We start from the raw sequence: 9,268 nt of genomic DNA, 5'->3' as shown, positions 1-9,268 counted from the left end.
CCTCAGAGACTGGGAAGGGGTGGTTTTGTGACCCTAGAAGTGATAGGACCCTGGGGGAAGGGCTGAGTGACCCCCCTAGTGATGCTGGACTATGAGAACCACTGTTCCCAGCTGGGCAATGAGTTCAAGTATGGCACGGAATTGGGAGTGGTCCACATTTGGGAGGCCACATGGGTCTGGACAGAGAGCAAAACATCAGCAGTCATAGTGAGGACGGAGCCTAGAATGCTCTGCTCTGCATAAGAATCCCCAGGCACCCCTCTGCTTTGGAGATGGTGCCAGATTAAAGTTTCCACCAAAAAAGACCCGCTTTAGGGGCATATAACAATTTGAGATTTCTTTTTCCCCCTTTCTTCCGCCTCCTCCCACCCAATCCGGTTCAAGCTGTTGTTTCTCAGCCTAGTTGTGTAGGACACAGCTCCCTGGCCCATGCTGGTATTATGAGCCTTGCGCTCCCCCCTGGCTGAGGCAGTCGGTAGCTCGGCTGCGCACAGCACCTGACGGCAGCTCTCGGCTGCCGGCCACTCATGCTGGCCACCGGCTGCTCACGGTAGCCCAGCTCTAGGGAGAGCTGTTGTTCACAATCTTAGCTGTAGAGGGTGCAGCTCACTGGCCTGTGTGGGAATCTAACCGGTGACCTCAGCGTTAGGAACACGGTGTTCCAACCACCTGAGCCACCAGGCCGGCCAATGAGATTTCTTACACTTGGGTGTGGTGGGGTCAGCTTCCCCTCACCTTGAGAGGCTGCCATCACTGTCTAGAGGGAATACAGGAAGAGTGGGTTTGCCTAAGGTAAAGATGGAGTCTGCAGGCAACCAGGCTAAGAGCAGGCTCAGAAGTGGGAGGAGAGGGAGTCTAGTAGGGAGCTTCTAGGTGGTCCCACGCTGTGTCGCTGCGCCCTGAAGAAAAAAGCTGGCAGAGCAGCTATCCCAGAGTCCCGTGTGAAGTCCACTTCCCTCTGGAGTCCCCCAGTACCATGCCCCATTGGGAAGAGTGCAGCCAACACTTTGGGTCCTGCTGCGGGCCAGTGCTCTCATTCACAGGGACTGGTGCCGCGAGCACCCAAATAAGACCTGGGCCAGCCACTCTGACAATGGTAAGACGGCTTCCTCACCCCCAACCCCTCCCCAGATCTAACCCATGGGAAACCGGGACAGCAACTCCATAGCACAGACTAGTGGAGGCAGGAGGAGTTGCTTCTCAGAATCCTGGGTGGGTCACGTGGCCCTTCTGGCTCCACTTCTCCCAGTGCAATCTCGGAGCAGTGATCCTCTCCCTGCCCTCTCAGAACACAGAAGGACAATGCTGAGATGGCTGCACAGATGTCTCCTCCAGCTTCCTCATCTTTGGGGGACAGTGGCTTGCTCCAGGTCCTACAGACTGAAAGTGCCGAGCTAGCACAGTGCTCAGGTGCCTGATCTTGTGCTTCATTCCTCTTCTGTTCTCAGGGATGGGATGAAGATGAGAGTCCAATGAGACCAGCATGAGTTCTTCTTAACTGACTCCAGTTTTATGAGATGAGACCCACCTTGAAATTCTGGGTCCCTTTTCATTTTGGGGAGCTCTTTTTTTTTTAAAATTGGGGAATGTTGGGGAATAGTGTGTTTTTCCAGGGCCCATTAGCTCCAAGTCAAGTTGCGTTTTCAGTCTTTAGTTGCAGGGGGTGCAGCCCACCATCCCATGCTGGGAATTGAACTGGCAACTTTGTTGTTAAGAGCTCCGTGCTCTAAGCAGCTGAGCCATCCCCTCCCAAAACTCAGCAGCAGCTCTTTGTCTTCAATCTCATTGTGGAGGGCGCAGCTCACTGGTCCATGTGGGAATCGAACCGGCAACCCTGTTGTTAAGAGCTTGCGCTCTAACCAACTGAGCCATCTGGCCGCCCCTTGGGGGCTCTTTTTATTGGGAGGAACTCAAAGGTACCCAGGGAACTTTATAGGCAACAAGTGGCATATCTCTCTATGGTGTGAATGGTCTTCCTGTGGGAACAAAGCCCCAAGAAACAGTTTCCAGGCTCTCGGCCTCACAATAGAAAGGTGCTGGCTCGGGTAGTAAATGGCCATCAACTGTGATCAGATGGCCAGCAGCTGTGGCTAGTTGGCCGTCAGCTGTAACCCGTAAGCCATTGGCCACTAATATAACGGCTGTGGCTATGCTAGCAGAGAAGAAATGGGGGCTAGCAAGAAGATGGTGGCTGGCAAGCGCGGACTGCTGTTAGGCAGATTATGCAGATCCTGCTTTCTGTGTCTCCAACCCAGCCGCCAGCGAGAATATATTGGTTTGACTCCCCTACCTATGGCTCCGTGGGTGTTCCTTTTTGGCCTCACCATGTCCTGCGTTCTTATGTGGGGAGTGGGACCAGAGACCCCGCCGGACGTCCCTCACGACAAATGGCTCAGCGAGCAGGGTCCCCTGCGTGACACTTCCCCAAGGCCGCAGATGACCTGGTTTGGGTAATGTAGCCAGCTAGTCCTACAGGCTGCTGTCCCCAAGGAGGCCTGAGGCCCAGAGGCTGGAGGTCCTGATGTCCTGGCCTGGCCCACCTCACTGAACTTGGATGCCGCCACACAAGAGACAAGGGAACGTCAAGGTCGTCCAAGACAGTGGCCTGGCCTCAGGTAGACACAGGACAGGCACGCGCTCCGAGGACCTGCGCTTTGCTGGCCCATTGCTTTCCTGATGGGGCTTCTTTGTCCAGCACCATCAGCTGTACGACTAGGGGGAGAAAGGAAGCCTTTTTCTTTGAGGTACGCTAATTAACTTTGGTGTGACTCAGCATGGGAGAAAGGGCGAAAAGAGACAGAGAGAGAGAGAGAGAAACAGAAATTCATATAGAGGGAGGGAGGGAAGGGGAGAGGGAGGGAGGGAGGCACGGAGGGGGAGAGAGGGAGAGAGAGAGAGAGAGATAGAAGGCCCTGGGTAGTGAGGATCTTCATTTATTCATTCACTCACACATTTTTTGAAGCTTAGTGTTTTAGGTGGGGGAAACTAAGGGTGAGTTGAAACAGATGGAACAAGGAGAGAGACAAAGTGAAGAGGAATGCAGAGAGGGTCCCAGAAAGTACGTGAGGCTGAGGGTAGAGAGAAGGAGCCCGAGGCTTGTGCCCATCTTCGCTCTCATTCATACAGGACAAAACTCGCTCCACCTCCTGTTTGTTTAACTCTGTGACTGTGGCTAAGATACTAACCCTCTCTGAGCCTCAACTTGCTCACCTGTAAAATGATTTAAAAATTAGTACCTATCTAAGAAAATGACTGTAGAGATTAAATACCACAAGGAAGGCAGAGTAGTGGCGGTTTTGCCTGGAGGGTTGGAGGGTCCTTAATGGAAGAAATCATGGTCCTTCAACTTTGTGTGCCCTCCTCCCAGCCCCTCTTAACATAGGTCCTCCATGTTAATAAGGGCTCAACAGACTAGAGGGGTGAGCTGATAATAAGCAAGAGAGCTGAGAACCCAAGTTATCCATACAGTCCAAGGGCAAGTCGGGCAGACACGATGCCACGGATAGTCCAGAAAATGACCCACACCAACAGCTTTACAACATTAGCTCTTTTAAGCCTCACAACAATGTTGTGAGGTCAGAACTACTTTTTTTGCCACCCAAATGCTTTGCTTGACCCACTCACTGCTCTTTAGCCACACTGGCCTTCTGCCCTGGCAGCCCCATTGCTCCTTCCCACCTCAGGACACTTGCACGTGCTACCTTTTCCTCTTCCAGGATGCTCTTCTTCTGGCTCACTCCTACTCATCCTTCATTCAAGTCTCTCTTTCTCAGGGATACCCTCTCTGAGAGGGCTGATTGGACCACACCCTCATTATGTGCTCCCCATTTTCCCACGAACAGCACTCACTCCTGTTTTGAATTACACATTTATTCAGAGAAGGGAAGCAACTTTCCCCAAGTAGGTGGAAGAACATGGCTTTAGACTCAGACCTGTCCAGCACCAAAGATGGTGCCCTGAATCTCCTTGCATACAGGGGTTGGTCACAGCTTATCAGTGACCAAGGAAAGACTCAAATCCATTTGACCTGGCTCTAAAGCTGGTGTTCTTCTTGTTCTCTCTGGCTCCAAACCATTATTAAGCCCCCCACTGAATACAGAGACAAGCAAATCCTAAAAGCAAGGCTTGTCCGAAATGCCTTTTGTAGGAAACAATGACTAGACAAAGAGCTGAGAAAAAGACAGGTGACTCCACACATGTCGATTCTTTCTTGAGAACTCAGTCTCCCAATGCAGGAGGCCCTGGGCCTGTTCTTGCTGAAGGGGGAGGAAAGGGTAAATGAGCAAATTGTGGAGGAAGGAGAGTGACAGCCGGATGGTCTGTAAAAATCCTTTTGGCTTCAACATCTATCATTCCGACACTCATAAACCTCAAGCACTTTGATCTCCTTGAGTTCCCCTCTCCTTTGAGTCAGTCTCTCCTACATGTCAAGGCCGCTTCTGGCCCTCTTGGCCTTGGGGCCCTGCTGCTCTCTCCCTATCTCAGGCCCAAACACGAACAAAATGAATTCCCTTCTCTGCTCCTCTTACTAGACTGAGAACCACTGGGACAGTCTGAAGGGATTCTCAGGAAACCTAAAAGCAAGTTCAAAGAAATGAACCACCACCACCACCACATAAAACCCTAGAGAAGCAGTACAGTGTGAGGTAAAAGATACAGTGAGGAGCGGTAAGGTGAGGGCAGGTATTCTAACACTGCTTCATGAACATATCTAACTGGGGGGTCTCCATGTGTTTTAACCTCTTCTTCAGATCATTTATCTGTTCATTCGTTGAACAAATATTTGTTGGTGCCTTTTCTGTGTCAGGGGTTGGAAATAAACAAAATCATGAACAAAATAGATGAGGTCTCTATCTCCACGGGGCTCGTAGTCCAGTGCTGAGGCAGATAAGCAGGTTGATAACTGCTGAATGGTGTGGAGAGTGCAGTCGGTGACAAAAGGGGACGGGGCCTGTGAGAGCTTATGGGACCTCCTGACACAGAGATAGTGGTTGGAGAGGCTTCCCATGACAGGCATGGGACAGGTTCCATATGTCATCTCATCCATTTCTCACAGCTGTGAGAGGTAGATACTGTTGCTTTCATTTACAGATGAGGAAACTGAGGCTCAGAGAAGGGAAGTAACTTGCCGAAGTTTGGCCTGGCTCCAAATCTTGCCTTCCTAGCACCACCTATCTGGCCTCTGACAGTTTTTAACACTTTCTAAGGTCAGAGGTGGGCTTCTGAAGAGCAGAGAAGAGCTGTTTTGAAACAACTGTGCAACTAAAAGTGAGCTCTGCTATCCTGGCCTCAGTTTCCCCTGTGAAAGCACTTTGTCTGAGCTTGTTAAAGGCATGAGTGACTGAACAGCTAAGGAAGGAATGAGGGTGGTGGTTCAGACGGTCTCTGAGGACCACTCTGCCTCAACACTGTCTGGTTGTGACAGTCGGACATCTTCAGGCGGCTCTGATCTTCCAGAGCTCTCAGGAATCTCTTGCCCAAGAATGTCTCAATCCATCTTTGCTGCCACCAGCACCCTCAGCCTCAGGGACATGCCATTGTTACTTTAACTCAGGTCAAATGCGGTGAATTATGACCCCTCTCATCTGTTGCCCTCAGCATGACTACGACATGTTGGGGATTGTCAGAAGGGACTTTCATCAAGACGAAGGGACATTGCAAGGAGGTGAATCAAGAAAACCCTAAACCGGTAAGAATCACGTTTGAGATCCAAAGGTTGGGTGGAGGTAGAGAGGAAGGTTCGCTCCTCTGAGCTCTCTGCTCATGGGGAACCCAAAGTGGAGCCCTTTACCAAGTCACTGACTCCTTCATTTAGCATGTACTCATTGAGGGCTTGTTGTGGGTCTGGCATGCAGCTAGGTGACGGGCTACAGCAGTGACCCATGCAGACACAAGCTCTGCCCCTAGTTTTACTGAGGAGATCAGTGAGGGACAGCAACCACAACCCAGCATCCTGAGAACCATTCTGGGGAAGTCCAAGGGCTTTGGGGCACACAGCTGGAGTGTCTAACCCAATCTTGGGGTCAGGGAACATTCCATGGAGGAAGTGCTGGGAAGAGACCTGAACGAACGGTTGGATTTATCCAGGTGATATTTGATGGAAGTGTGGTATGTGCGTTGGGGAGAAGTGAGTGTTCTGGGCATGGAGAACTGCATCTGTCAATGCCTGGAGGTGACCCTGAATGGCACTAATGGAGAAACTAGAAGATGTTAGAATGCAGAGTGTGAGAAGGGGCTGGTGAGGGTTGGTGGCTGGGAAGTCATGGAGAACTTTCTGAGTGAAAGTGAGGAGACTGAACTACATCCTGAGGCCTGCCCCCAGGCCCACTCCACTCTTGCCTTTCTCTAGCCCTATGGTTGGGCTCATCATACTGTCACTGGTGAGGCACCCCCCATCCCCAGCTGAGAGTGCTGCGCCTGAGTGGGTCCCCTCCTCTCTCCATTGATAGGGGTGTGCTCCATTGATAACGGTGCTTCACTTTGGCATCATTGTTCTCCGCTTCCATCACATCCTCCTCATTATTGCATCTGGACCTTTCTGTGCTGCGACTGTGGCTGGCCTTTACATGAGTCATCTACTTTAAATCCCACAACTACCCACTTCACAGATGGGTAGACTGAGGCTCAGACAGATGCTGTAACCCAGCTGAAGGAAGATCTGAATTGGTCTGACTCTTAAGTACCCCCTTACCGTCTCATGCCATCTAAAATAATCACAGAGCACCTACTGAGTGCAGAAACGAATTCCTCTCATGAGCAGGAAAGCTTTGGAAGCAAGCAGTCACAAGTAAACAATGAGTCCCTGCCCCAGTTATTTCTTGTCTCTGAGCCTCAGTTTCCTCACTTGGGGTCCTCAGTGTGTGGAACAAATGGAGTGACAATGAAGGAATGAGGGTGCTGGGGTGAGTGATCGCCACGGAATTTTGAGCCATGGAAATCCGTGATCCATAATTTCCCGGAATTTTCTCTGCCCCCAGAGTCCAATGTCCATCTCTGCTGTCACCAACCCCTCAGCCTCAGGGTCAGACAGTTCTCCTTTCTCTCAGGTCCAAACATGAACAAAACCACATCCCTTCCCTCCATTCCCTTCAACATGACTAGGACACGCCGGGGTTTTCCAAGGGAACTTCTATCAGACCTGATGGGTAACAAGTAAATACAAAGGAAACAAAACAAATTCAAAACCCATAGCAAATAGTCATGTTTGAGGTGCAAAAAATTGTGTGTGTGTGTGTGTGTGTGTGTGTGTGTGTGTGTGTGTGTCAGGGGAGAGGGACTTGCTCAAAGCATCCTCTTTATTAACAGTTCCTAACTGAAGCCCCTTCCTGAATTCTTTGGGCTTCTGAATTTTCCAATGTATGTTCCCTCAGGTGTTAGGAAATACAAGATAACCTCCCCTAAACCCAAAACTCTTATGATCAAACCCAGTGGGAAATATGGAAGTAACCAAGCCAAACATGGATATCACCACCCACCAGGGACACACAGGTGAACAGAAATCACCTCCAGGGAACTAAGGAAGGGCTGTGATAGGGGAGGAACTCAGGCTAAGGAGCTCAGAGCAGGGATAACCAATCTGGACTTGGGGGAGGATCAGGGAGAGGAGTAGAGGCAGGTGGGATAGGAAATAGGTGGAGGTGTGGGTGGTGGGGAGAACAGAGGCCTGGAGGGAAGAGTCAGCCGAGCACATTTGAGGCACTGGAAGAAATTTGGAATGGTGGGAGGGAAAAAGTGCCACGGGTTGAAGGTAGTAGGCAGAGCAAAATCCTTCACGATGAAGGGTGTTGAAAGCTATGCCGGAGAGGTGGGACCCATCGAAGGGTCCTGTGTTCAGGCTATGAAACCTTCTAATGTCCGATTTCCAAAGTGACCTTGGAGGCTGCTCTGAGCCTCTTGCCTTCACCGACATTTCCCATGTGTGCAGGGCAGCAGCTGGGGGAGAATGGTGCTTTGGCTCCTAGGCCAAACACTGACCTCTCCCCCAAAGTGTACCCTCCCATCCAGTGGTTCTGGGAGGAAACTGAAGTTCAGAGAAGTCCTTGTCTAAGGACCAACAGAGGGGGACCTCTGACCCTCCTGGATTTGAGCCCATGTGCAGCGGATTCCATGGCTGGTGGGATTTCTGTCCAGCATCTTAGCCTCTTGCAAGGGATTTTGGAATGTTTCTCAGTCTCTCTGGATATATGCTCCGAGTCTGCCCAGCTTTCCATAGCTTGATCCCCAAGAGTCCCACTAAAGTCCACTCCCAACAGAACTGTGACTTGAGGAGACTGACCTATTCCGGGAAGTTTTTAGACATTTGGGTTACACTGTGATTCCAACATGGCTAGTACAGGGAGGAGGGAGGCTGGGCTCACCCACCGCAGGGGCGTGGTACCACAGGGAAGCCTGAAAGGTGTGGTAGTTTGCATAAGCTCCTGCTTCTTTCACAGCTGTGGCTGCAGTGGCCCCTTGTGGCCATACACGAGAAAACTGAGTGTCAGGAAAACTGTACTTTAGAGCTGGGAGAGGAGGTACCTGTCCTTAGAGAGATGGCCTCCACCACTCCTGTTTTCCGGAGAGGGAAAGACGCATGGCCAGGGTCACACAGCTAGAATCCAAGTCTGTGGACTTCTAGCCCTCCTGGAGCTCTTTTTCTTGAACCACTCTCAGCTCAACGCCCCTTTGCTGTCTGTAGAAAGGCCAGGGAGTAGCCTGGATGGAGGGTCTGCCCTTGCCCAGACAGGCCCCCGCTCTGACCCTCCTCTCCTCTCAGAATCGAGCCTGGTCAGGGGTGCAGAGAAATGGGGGGCGTAGCAGGCAGGAGCCCACCTGGTGGCATGGCAGCGAGACCCTCTAGGCCTCCAGGCGGCGCTGTGGCATTGAGTTGGCTGGGCAATGGGGCCCCGGCACAGCGGAGGCAGGTCCAGAAGCTAAGGACAAAGGAAGCTAGCTGTAGGTAGCCTGGGGAGCTTGCACAGGCCGGGCAGGGCTGGCAGCCGGCCCTACTGAAGCTGTGGCTGGCTCTGAAGCAGACACCACCACCTCCTTCATGACTCGGATGCCAGCCCCTGATCTCCCTCGCAAGCCCCTCTTCTCGCTGAGCCTCTGCATGGCCCGGGGAGCTGGGTGGCAGGATCATTGTCCCTGTGACTAGTTTGGGAAATAGCTCCAGAGAGGCTGAGGGATTGCCTTGAGTTTGGCTCAGGATAAATGAGAAGGTGTGTGGAAAGCAAGGGGGACTTTGGAGTCAGTTCCACTGCTCTCTGCTAGTCACTTAACGTCTCTG

Source organism: Rhinolophus hipposideros, assembly GCF_964194185.1.
Source record: "Rhinolophus hipposideros genome assembly, chromosome: 20".
Taxonomy (NCBI): Eukaryota; Metazoa; Chordata; class Mammalia; order Chiroptera; family Rhinolophidae; genus Rhinolophus; species Rhinolophus hipposideros.
Note: the sequence above shows the minus strand (reverse complement) of the source record.